General features: G+C 35.2%; 1 pseudogene; it reads left to right on the top strand.

Annotated features, from left to right (window-relative positions):
- Window positions 1-11,755: 11,755 nt before the first annotated feature.
- LOC116091996 lies at window positions 11,756-11,967 on the top strand (annotated as a pseudogene).
- Window positions 11,968-13,186: the final 1,219 nt, after the last annotated feature.

The following is a 13,186-nucleotide window of genomic DNA, read 5'->3' as shown; positions in this document are numbered from 1 at the left end:
TCTCCATTTAGGACTTTGACCAAGAAAGCTGCAGTTTTCATAGAACCATTACTACAAGAGTTGATGAAACCGCATCACCTGTTTGTTTTCCTGGAACCTCTTCCCTTTTACCCAAACTGGAGAAAAGAAGTCTGCTTTGAGAAGGAAAATCCAATCCAGTGTCAGCAGTTTCCCTGTGAAGAGAACTGTCACTTTGTGTCAATTGTAGGAATTTGTGTCAATTTCTGAAATCAGTTCATATTTGCTCCATAGTACATCATTTTGCTCCTGTCTCCAACAAGAGAAGATGTACCTGAAAATTTATTGAATGTGACAGTTCCGTTCTCTTGTGCAGATGAGCATGAAAGGCAAAGGTGAATATTTTAGGTGCAACAAAAACAACTAACTAAAGTGGCCCAGAACTTTAATATTTAATTTTTACTTGGTGTCATTATTATTTACTAAAATAAAGTGAGCTAGAATTAGCAGATCCTTAAATCTTTTGTCTTCCTATTTGTCTCTGGGCTAAACTTTGTGTGTACATATAAAAATATTTGTTTATCTTTTACTTATAATATAGAAATGAACACCATGAATACTTGTCATCTAAATACAGTGTTCTATTGGGTGATGGTTCTCCTGTCTTACACAAAATAAACTAGGAACTGACCTCCTTTTCTGAGAGCAGAGGGGTTTACATCACACCAATGACTGCCTTTCCCATCTCAGGGAGAGTAAAAACCAGGAAGCCGATTCCTTCCCTGTAAAATGTTACCTCTGTCACTGACTGGATATCTTATTTGGTGTCATAATTTAAACAGCTGAAATGATGTTCAGCTCATTTTCCAAGGACAGTTCTTTTCTGAAAATTAATATGCACTCCAAATTGGGAAACTTGAGAGCATCTATCAATCTTACAATTCTTCTGCCCCCAAATTTAAGATTTCCCTAGCATCTACATTTGTTTTGTTCTAAAACAGAAGCATGGAAAATTTAGCACACCACACTATGTCAGTAATATAAGGATTAATACTCAATATATGGAGAATATATGAAGGAATATGTCTTTTACGACATTTCTTTTTATGAGTGAGAAGAGACCTAATAAATTACTTTATTAAATCTCTTCACACAAGTGAAGATAAATGTCATCAAGGGCTTAAGGTCTCATGCACTACATATAATGTACAGTCCTGTCGATCTTCTATATTTCTATATTTTGTCAAAATCTTCCAATGGGCTTTACTCCATCATCAAATCTTTTTTTGTCCTCAAGACAAAAAAATAAAATAATGTATTGAGAAGAAAATGTCTGGTTTCATTTGGTTTCTTTCCCAACTTGGTATATGTGCTGCTGGATTACTCTGTTCTTTTGCTCTACATCAGATAATCTTTCATCTGCAACTGAGGGTCACTGTAAGACTGATTTTTTTTTTTTAATGTTTAGGAGCATGAATGTTTTAGATTCTTTCCTAACTACTTCTTCTGTATTTTTGGCATTTGTCTGACATGGTATGCCCAGCAGAGACTTATTAATCTTCATCAAACACTTTGCTATATGTGAAAAATTCAAACACTCCACTCTGTTAGGTTGTAACTAAATGGTTGAGCACATGTCTAGCAGGTACAAGCCTCTCGGCTCAATCCCCAGCACCGCAATATAAATATTGTTCTAAAGAATCAAAATTACTATTCTGTTACTCTCAAGCCACAAAATTCAATAAGCTCTCAACCCTATAGCTTTTGTCTCTTCATTCTCATCTGCACTCTTCCCATTTTAAATGGTTTGACTAAACTCTATAATCTTTCAACTGGACAATTTTAATAGTCTGCTAACACGATGGCTTTCAAACATTTTCCTAACATTTTGGAGAAATATATTTAGATGATGACTTACTATAGACATATATAATTAAAATCAAATGTAAGTTGGTAAAATAAAACTTTTTAAAGCTACTCATGAAATATGTACAATGACATTCTCTATTCTATTCTGTTCTGTTCCATGATTAAAGAAAAATAACTCTATAACCTTAGTGATAAGGGCCTGTAATTGAAAGACATCATTTATGTTCATCCATGGTTCTTGCTAATGAATTTCCCACAAAACATTTGTGTCCAGCCTACTGAAATACATAACTTTTAAATCTTTTTTGGTAGGGTTAGGGGAGGGGATTCTGGATTGTGATTAAACTCATTACTTAGCTATAGTCAGGGATCTTCCTGTGTGTCCTACAAGTCTACAGACCAATTTATTCCATGTTGTAGCTATTCATGTCTTCCACATAAGCTTCTAGGATTGCCTCCTTTAATTCTTTGCATTTTCTCTCCCTCTAGACTTTGCTCAAAAATCTCTCTGCCCTTCTGTAAATAATTTTCTAATTTATCCCCAAATAGGGATGCTCTTGTTTTCTACCGCCTCTGTGCTTTCGTAAACCTAATCCTGAACTACAGACAACATCCCACAAGCTGTCCGAACTTTGCATGTATAGCCATTCAAGCATCAGAGTGATTTTTGCCTCATGGTCAAAATTCCTTCAAAATTTCTATGTCTTGGTTTGTTTGTTCCCTATGAATTTTTATGTTTTTATTCATGAGATAGGTTGTTCTACAATTCTTCGCTGCCCAGGAAAGCAGCTTCATTTTCATCTAGAAAGCAGTGAGTGACTGGAGACTTGAGTTTCAGCTCAACCAACCAGATGGTTAAACCTCTAGACTAAATGTGGTATACAAACACTTTCACCTGCTGGATAGCAGAAAGCTGAGCTGTCCAGTGCCTAGTGGAGAGGGAAGGGGAAGGGCTTGTTCGCTAGCTTTCTGGAGAAGGAATCTCTCTGCCAAAGAGAAAGAAAACTAAAGAATTTCTTGGGACAGGACACTGGCAAGGAGGGAACTATTTAGAGAACTCGTCTCCCATCTTTCTACCTAAGAGGCACAGGCTGAATTCCAGGGGACCACTGATCTACTGATCTGCCTTTGTATCAGGTGAAACTATGTAGGCTGGAGAAGACCAAGGGAACCAGAACTGTAAGCAGGAAATTCTCAAAGCTTAATTGGGTTTGTGGGCGTGCAATTCATAACTATCCATGGCCTAGATCTTGCTGAATCATGAACTCAGAGGTAAAGGCTATTTTAAACATAGTCTAACAAAGCTTAAGACAAGCAGACAAAACCAAACAAGGGGGCCATAAAATAATACTTCATGGCAAATCAGTTTAAAATTTTTTAAAGAAAAGTAAAAAAAAAAAAAAAAAAAAAAAAAAAAAAAAAAAAAAAAAAAAAAAAAAGAACACCCAAACCAAAAAATAAAAAAATAAAAAAATAAAAATAGTGTGCCTTACAATATATGAAGCTCATAAAGTGTGATATAATACAAGTATGACTTCGCAACAAAGTGATGAACATCTAATCATAGCCAAAAGAAAATTAGAGCGAAGATGAAAAATTAGCAAGCATGCTTTATGATTTAAAGGAAAACATAAACATAATGAATGTGGCATTAAACAGAGTAATTTTAAAAGAACCAAGGTAATTTCTGAAAAACTATTTGAACTTACATCACCTGTAGATGGTACTAAGTAGCTTAATGTATGGTGTGTATATTTGCAGTCAAAGAAAAGGAGAATAAAGATTATACAAAATAAGATTCATGAAAAAATAATAACCCAAATACCTAAATTTGATGATATGTACTGTTATAGATATCAAAAGAAAGCCACAGCAAGGAAAGTCATAATCAAATTGTAACAGACTTTAAAGAAAACTTTAAAGGACCAGGGATCTGACTCATGGTCTACATACAGTTCAAGAAACAAAAGATTTGCTGCAGATTTCTCATCAAGAGCACAAAGTTAACAAAGCACATTTGTCACATTTAATGTGACAAAACTCAACATACAATTCTAGATTGAATGAATATTTGTAGGTTAAATGAATACTGCAAAGATGAGCAGGAAGCTAAGAGAACTCACACCCAAGAGACTAACATGAGAGAGATGTTTTTAAGAATTACTAAATGTCTAGAACATAGGCAAGTTAAAAGAAAATGCATGCTGGGTGCATGCTTAGACAAAAACATGTCAAATGACATATATTTGAGTAAATATGAAAAATGGTTTTCTTGACTTTAAATTTTATTTAAAAAGACAATTAGTGGTGGTTTAAAAACAATATTGCAACAAACTGGTGCTTCGGTGAAGAGGGAAATACATGACAAAAACAACACCAAGGTGGAGAAGAACATAATGTTCTACTGCTATGGTGAGTCCCTCTCACTAGATGTGAAATGTGACTATCTTACAAAATGTAAATGCAGGAATATTTATACCAGGGCTTGGTCAGAGGTGGACTATAGCCAATATTTGTCCTGTATTTTGCTTTTGTAAGTTCTACAAGCTAAGAGATTTTAATTTTTACATTTTAAAATGTTAATTGAAGAAACAAAAGATATCATAAACCTCATGTAACCTACAAACTGAAAAGAAAAGAAAAATACTATTTAGACAATATAGAGTATCATTGTTATATGAAAGGACATAGGCCAATAATGAAGACAAAATAGAACATAAAAAGTTATTATATTCATTTAAAAAAAATGAAAAAGAAGAACAAAGACAGAGCAAAGATGTAAAAGTGGAAAATAAATCTCAAGAGGACATATTTAAGCTCAAGAATGCCAATAGTTTCATTAAATACGATCTAAACATTCTAAATGAAGAACATAGATTGTCACTGAGAGACCCAATCACATGCCATGGACAAAATTAAAACACACAGACACTTCTATAGGAAAATAAAACTATAAAGGAGGTCATATTAAAAAAAAAAACATTAGTCTACCCAATTGGTATAGGTACATGCCTTTAATTCTAGCAGTAGCAGTAGGCAGAAGCAGGCAGATCTCTGAGTTCTCTGGCCAGCTTGATCTACAGAATGCGTTCCAGGACAGCCAGGGCTACACAGAAAAACTTTCTTGAAAGAACAAAAACAAACAAAAAAACAAAAATAAAACAAAACTTTCAGTTCATAATTGTATGTAAGTAGTTTCACTGAAATTGTCCCATCTGGGCTAACAATGTTTCCTCCAAAATCCAAAGACCATCTAACAAAAAGCACCACAACAGTTATGAGAAGCCTGTTTTTGGTGAAAATTTTCTGTAAGACTCCTAAAAGTCTAACTTCTATTGCTATTGCTTTGAGAAGATAACTCTACATTGCTGAAGATGACATGCACTTCAAATGCAGAGCCCACAGGTCCCTGAGATGGAACTGACTGGCCTGAATGTGCTCTCTCTGAGAATGAGCATTCATGGAAGGCACCTTGCATTCTTCCAAGAGAAGAGAGCAACCAAAAGTCCTACCCAGCTATAGCACCTATAAGCCATATCAACGATGAGCATTGCATGATAATCACTTAGGTGGAATAGTGGTACCCATACTCTGGCAGTAACCAATAGATCTCTAGTTGGACTTAAGACCCTACCAACAAGAAGGAAATCACACCTTTTACTGGAAACCTAACTACCAAGGGCTAATGAATGGATCTCCTGAGGAGAATCTATAATTACCACTTTACTAAATGAGAATAATGCCTGATGACACTATAAATATTTTCCCTTATACTGGCACATATCCCCCCACCTCCCACCAAGGACATCTCTCTTTAAATAGACAAAGGCAATTTTAAAAAAATCACAGCCTATCAAAATACAGAGTTCTGGAGGCTAGTCTTAACTGATATGTCTACAATACAACTCTTGTACCCAAAGCACAGGATAATTTTGGAAGAGAGAGTACAAAGATTACAAAAGGCAGAAGAACAGGAAGATTTTTGTCAAATGGTGTCAGAAACTGCACCCTTAACTCTTACTAAGATGGCTACCTAAAGTGTGAGCTGAACAAGGACTGCAAGAAAAGATGTACTAATGTGGATAAGGAGAGGTTCAAGGGAGAACTAAAGATGACTAAAAAATGCTGAGAGAGGGAGAAATAGTCTTCCCCAGAGAAGAACACAGTAAATGGTTATCCAATATCAAATCATGTGTGTGTGTGTGTGTGTGTGTGTGTGTGTGTGTGTGACAATTTTAAAAGAGACCATGAATTTAGAAAAGACCAAAGAAGAGTATATGGAAGGTTCTGAACAAAGAAAAGGAAAGGAGTAAAATTACTTCTCAAAAAAATATTAATTACAAAAAAGAAACAACAAAATAATCCAGAGAAGCACAATAATACTGTGAATCAAAGTGTGGGTTAGCATGTGGATGACCATTTAAATGCCCACAACAGTAGCTACCAGCTATGTGGGCTAATTACTTTACCTCTGAGTCTCTACTTCCTCATTTGTATGAGCAATGTAGGATGTCTATATCATTATCTAAGAAAAGTCTTTTTTAAACGAGTCATAAATTACTCCCTTTTCAGGAAATACATTATCATTTCATAATGATAAGACAGTCATCAATATGAAAAGTCCAAAACCTCTATGTTAATGAAGAAAAACATTAAAAAAAAAAACCAAAAACTTAAGAACATGGGAAGGCTTTTTTAAAAATCTAAATATTACTGATGATTTCAACACTTTTTTTCAGCATTTCTTAGATCTAAAGACAGAAAAATCACTTATCAAGTAGGTGATCTGAACTAATCTATCAATCACTTTGACCCATTTGACTATAGGAGTCAGGCCACATAAATCCTGAGACTACATATCACTCTCAAGTGCACATTGAACTGTTATTTTAATAAATATATTGGACTCTCTTAACTTCTTGCTCTTTTCCTGTCTTTACTCTCACCTCTTGCTCCCTCTCTCCCCTTCCCCTTCCCTCCATGTAGCCATGACTGGCCTATACTTTTCTAACTTCACTCTCTCTCTCTCTGTTTTCTACAATAAATGCCTTAAGACCAAAATAAATAAGTAAGTAAGTAAACAAATAAATAAATAAATTGGACTATAAACAAACTGCAACAAATTTAGAATTATTAAAATACTACATGAATCTCCATTCCACAAGTGAATTAAAGAAGAAATCAATAAAGACAGGATATAAGAATAACTGGAAATTAAATAATACACATATAATATACAATGATATTAACTATATAATATATAATAATATAGTTTTAAGTGATGCTCTTGTCAAATGCTTCAATACTAAAAAAATAGTTTGAAGCTGATTAAAATACAACATGCTTCTTACCAAGGCATGCTTTTTGGTGAATTTTATCACTTTACACATAAATGTTGCCAAAGGAGACCATTCTAAAAGTTATTACTTCTACAGGGAAAAGAAAAAAGTAAGATCAAAAAAGAGAGGTGATGGAAAACAATAATTAATGACTGTGTTCAAAATTATTTATATGTCTCAGAATCTTTTGAGGTGGGTAACCTATACCTAGGTTAAAAGATGTTTGAATAATAACCTGAAAATAGCTCAGGAAAGATTCAGGACATCTCTTCCCAATTTGGCGCATAATTTCATAATCCAAAAAGTAGTAAAAATTTGAGGATTTGATCCTGCTTTCCTAACCAGTTATGTGCCCATTATCACAGTGAAAGTCCATTTGTAGAGGGCAAGAGAAAATAATTGTTATAATGAAAATGATGACATCACAGATAAGTTTAACTAAATATAAACAAAAATGCTGAAAGAAATTGTACACAATCTAATTTCAAAGGGAAATATACTGTGGTCATGAATCGGAAGATTCAAAATTTTTAAAGTGGACATCCGTCTCCCCCAAGACTAATTCACAGGTCTTTAAAACTCAAAGTTCCAGAAGTGTTGATTCTGGAAATTGTGAAGATTTTTCTATTCATAAGATAGAAACCTCAAAGGTCTACTTTATAACTACAGTAATCAAGACACTGTGTAATTAATGACATTACATATTCACAGAGGGGAGTAAAAAGTCACAAATTATATACATATAGAATTAATTTTTTCAGCAAGAATGTCAAGTCTACCAATGAGAAAGTAGTTTCTAGGAAATATTGCAGAAACATTAAATATCCATTTGTGTATGAGACATGTTTGTGCTTGTGATTGTGTATGTGTTCATGTGTGTGTGTGTGTGTGTGTGTGTGTGTGTGTGTGTGTGTGTGTGTATTTGTGTATCTGTACACTAGAGGTGAGTGTCAGAGGCTTTTCTCCATCATACTCTACTGTACTTTTTGAAACAGGGTCCTGAAGCTTTTGGTTTGGTGAAACTGACCAATGAGGTCTAGAGATTTTCCTCTGTCTACCCACTGTGCAGAAGTTACAGGCATAGACTGTTGTGTGTACCTGTTTCTGTGGGTACTGATGACCAAACCCAGATTCTCACAGTTATGTAGCAAGCACTTTAGTGGATGGACCACCTCACCAGTCCCAGGCATCAATTTTAGAAATTGAAACTTTGCCAGCTCATGCCAAATATACAATTTTGCTTGAAACAGACCTAGGAATAAATAATTATATAATTATAATTATTTATAAAACTCAATAGAACAATAAAGCAAAACTTCCAGATTTAGAAATAGTCATCAATGTCATAAAATATTACTGAATGAATCTTAAAAGAAAAATATATGAATCACAAGAACTAAGAACTTTTGATTTTAAAAGACATTGAAAGCCAATCATATGCTAGGATAAATTATTTATATTATGATATGACAAAGGACTTGGAACCAAGAATATATGAAAACTATAACTCAGTATGAAGAAAGAAAACAAGCTTTAAAACCTGGTAGAAAAAAAGATTTAATGAAGGAAACTAAACAACTATTAAACTTGTGAAGAAATGATTGTCTTTACTAGTCACTGGGGAATTACACATTACAATTAAATTACAAAACAGTAGAGTTTGCTAACATGGTTGAAATTTAAATGATTGACTACTTTAGAAATTTGGAGCAACTAGAACTTTCACGAAGTACTCATAAGAACGCAAAATGGCACAGTCACTTTGAAGTCATTTTCGTCAAGTTAAATTTGCATTTATCATAATGCAGTATTTTCACTCCTAAGTATTTATTCCTAAGAGAAATGAAACATATGTCTACATAAAGACTGGTTTAAAAAATTCACAGCAGCTTGATTCATTATAGTCTAAGCCCAGAGACAATCCAAGTGTCGATCCACAGTTTGTATGTGGATAAACAAACTGTGTGCTAGCCTTACAGTGAAGAACCACTCAGTAGTAAGATGCAATAAACTACTGAAATGAAACACAGATGAATCTCTGAAACATGGTACTGAGTAGAGAAGGCCAGATATAGCAGAGTGCACACTGTGTGAATCCATATATACAGAATTCTACAGGCAGAAGGCATTAGAATTCTAGGTCGCCAGGGCTGGTAATTAGCACAGGGTGGCTATACATGTTACCTTTCTGAGATGGTGGAAGTACCTTGGGCCATGATTGTAGCTCATGCTACACTCATGCACAAGTTCATCAAATTTCATCAGTTTTGAACATTTAAAAATGAGAGCATTTTATTAAATATGGGTTACATCTCAATAAAATTAAAATGGTAAAAGATACTTAATGATATATTTATGGTTTAGTATCATGTCTCCTATCTGTACCATCTTGAAAACCCTAGCCATATAGCCACACATTCTCATCTATCACTATAGTGTTTGGCAGACTGTATGTTGACAGTAAATGTTAGATGAGCAAAATACACAAACATTTGAATAAATAAGTAAATGATACTGAATACTGTCAGAAAACATATAAACCATTTAAAAGTAAAGACAGGACCAGTGACATTGTTTGGGATAAAGTCATTCGACACTCTATTATGCATGCCTCATGACCTAAGTTCAATTCCCAGACCCCTGGGAAAGGTGGAAGGAGAGAAATGACTCCACCAAATTGCAATCTGACCTCTGCACATGCACTGCAACCACACACTCACATGTGCACATGTCAAAATCATACAATGATCATAGATACTTTAAGAGAAAATATATTGGTAGCATTCTAGAACAACTCTTTGTGTGAACATTTGGGGTGACCTAGTCAGTCATAGAGCCCTTAGTCCTCTGAAGGCTCTATGCTCCAGTGTAGGGGAATGCCAGGGCCAGGAAGCAGGAGAAGGTGGGTTGGTGAGCAGAGGGAGGGATGAAGGAATAGGGTTTTCTTTTTTAGCAGGGGAAACTGGGAAAAGGGATATTATTTGAAATGTAAATAAAGAAAATATCTAATAAAAAATCTAAAAAATAAAAGAAAGAAAAGAAAAGAAAAAGAACTTACCATGACGTGATTCCTAATCGTTCACCTTTGAAACAAATAATTTTGAATATGGTGTTCCTAGCAGTCTGGAGGTGGATATAGGAGGATCAGAAGCTCAAGGTCAGCACCGCTACACAGTGAGTCCAAACTCCAGATTAAATGACATTAGATCCTGCCACCAAAAGAACACAAAACCAAAAAATTATAACAACAAAAAATTATACTGGACAGAAAACATGGCTTCCTCAAGATTCAAGATTTCCATTTTTAAATCTAGATATATCTGTAGGAGATTAAATAAGTGAATCATTAACACCAGTCAATCACAATACTTCAATTGCTTCTAATAAGTAGAGATCAGAGTAACGAAAAGGTTCAACCTTCTGATATGAGAAGGAGAAGAAAGAGAAACCTTATGAGGGGTACCGCTGGAAAACATTAGTCTGGGTAGTGGGTCTTGCATGACCTAAAAGATGGCAAGGAGTTCTCTGTGTTTGCATAGTCAGTGATGTGTTGAAAGGAATATAAGTAGTATTAAGGGGAACGAGGAAGAATCTTGTGATCCTTTTTAATTTCTCCCCTAGAGCAAGCTATAGACTGAATCAGTCTGTCTCTTGGAACATTCCAGAAGACGATTCTCTGGGACAATGGCCAACACAAGAGCCATCTGTTTGGGAATAGAATGTAATGCTTCTCAAACTCTTCTTTCTTTTCTCCCCAAACCCCACTTCCAAACTGGCACAGGCTCTTGACACCTCCATGAAGTTCGGTTAAATTGATAATAAATTGTACAGGAACTTAATTGACACTAAGCAAGTAAAATAAGCATTGCATTTTGGAAAATACTTCTTTTCTTCCAGAATGCCCATACCAATTGGAAAGCACAAAGATGGAAGATTTAATGCAGTTACAACTTTAGATGGAGTGGCTGAGAAAATGCATGAAATCACACTTCACGTTCTTCCCCAAAGACATCAGAAAGCTGCATTCCTAAGCAGTGTGGCAGTTGGGCAGAGCCATGGGCCAGTTCTGGAGATTTGGCTGTGTCTTCCTAGCTTGGCAAAGGAAATGAAAGGCCCTTTCACAATTCGTTCATCTTCCCCACTTGCCTCGTTTGGTTATTGCTGATGCTGACTAAGTAGTGGAGGTGCTCTCTGTTTGGGACTTGGGAGACTCTAGCAAGAAGACAAACAGGAAAGGTATAAATAGCTTTGAATGTGTAAAATCATTGTGATCTCACTTAATTTCACCTATAGTCACTGAGAACAGCTAGTAGATATTTTCTTCTAGCTTCTAGTTTTTAAAACAATTAGTTTTAAAAAGCAATTTTAAAACTTTGCAATCAGAGAACAAGAAGAAAAAACAAAAGCAAAAACCCTGCCTTAGAAAAATAATAACTGGAGTTTCTACAATGACCCTCCCGCTGATGCACTTAAAATAACATTGGCTTCACGTCTTTAAATTTCCAGTGTGCTTTCAGCTGGGTCGAGCTGGTAGTCAGGTTCATTGGACACTGGCTGTGGAATTCGAGTCGTAGAGGAAGATTGAAGTCATGGCAGGTCCAGAAACTGATGACCAATTCCAGTTCACTGGTATTTTAAAAAATCTTTCAAATCTTATTCTTTCACTGGCAGAATGAATTGTGTCCTGGCCACATACGGAGGCATTGTTTTGTTGGCCATACATTTTATGTTAAGGCTTTAAAAGCCACCAGCTGTGAAAACAATGTAAATTGATTCTAAAGTGTCTGACCTCACCTGTTAAGGCTCATGCCCGAAGCAGCTGGTGTCAACTCATCAATGTAAATACGCAATTTACACAATTATCAGTCTGTAAAAAAAAAAAAAAAAAAAAAAAACTGTCAGTGTATTCAGATGTATTTTCCATATCATGGAAAGTTTTCAAAAGCTTGGCAGCATAACAGAATTAGAAGCACAAATACAGTATCTTTGAGACAAAGGAAGTGTATGTCATGAAAATATGGTAAGGCTGGCTACCTGTATACTTACTATACGGCTGTATATGGGGTAGGGAAGGGGTGCACAATTCAACTATTCTCAATCTTTTCAAATGTTTGTTTACTTCAATGAGATGTTTTATATTGTGATTCTGTACAAAACACTTTTAAAATACTGCATGCAAGAAGATTTTTCATGCAGTAGCTATGAAAACGTTACATATTTTTTCCAAAATAATATTTTAATTCCATTATACAGAAACTGAAATATTTCTAAAGAAGAAGGTAAATAACTTAGATTTTTGGAGAAAAACACAAATACAGTCTCTATTACTTAGTCTTATATATTTTGTATATATGCAAAAAACGATAAAGACATAGAACACATTGGTCACCCTATCATACAATGATTGACCTTGACTCACATTTGACTTATTATTTCCTCTTCCTGTTATACTTTGTTATATTAGAAAACATGCATGTGTATATATGTATGTGTGTATGTATGTATACATGTACAGTTACATATATGTGTGTGTGTGTGTACACACACACACACACACACATATATAGTTTGGGTTGGTGTCTCCAAGGGAGCTACAGGGAGCAGAAGACTAATAGTTGTTAGTACAAAAAGTAAAATAATAAAATAAAATAAATCTCTCCACCCCATGTTAAGTAAAATCCCTGCTGCAGGCAGACAGAGGGGGACTTATTCCTGCCTCAGCCTGCAAGACTTCCAGCTGCTAAGAGCTGCTTCTCTAGAAACTTCCCAGACCTGCTGGACAAGGAGAGCTGCCACCCTGCTATTCCTGTCATTGGCCTTCAGTCTTGCTCTTTGTGAGCACCAAGGCCCTCTGGGGGATTTTGAAACAGCCTCTGTTACACAAGGGTTCAAGTCATTTTCACATAAACCCTACATGGCAATCTGTTGAATGTTTTATCCCATTTAGGCTTGTTAATCCCAGACTGGCAGTCAAGCACCTCATATTTTCACTCTACTGTTGTGCCCACTTCCTTTGTGGA

The sequence above is a fragment of the Mastomys coucha genome, unplaced genomic scaffold (genome assembly GCF_008632895.1).
Source record: "Mastomys coucha isolate ucsf_1 unplaced genomic scaffold, UCSF_Mcou_1 pScaffold15, whole genome shotgun sequence".
In the NCBI taxonomy this organism is placed as follows: Eukaryota; Metazoa; Chordata; class Mammalia; order Rodentia; family Muridae; genus Mastomys; species Mastomys coucha.
This window is presented reverse-complemented; position numbering and strand designations above follow the sequence as displayed.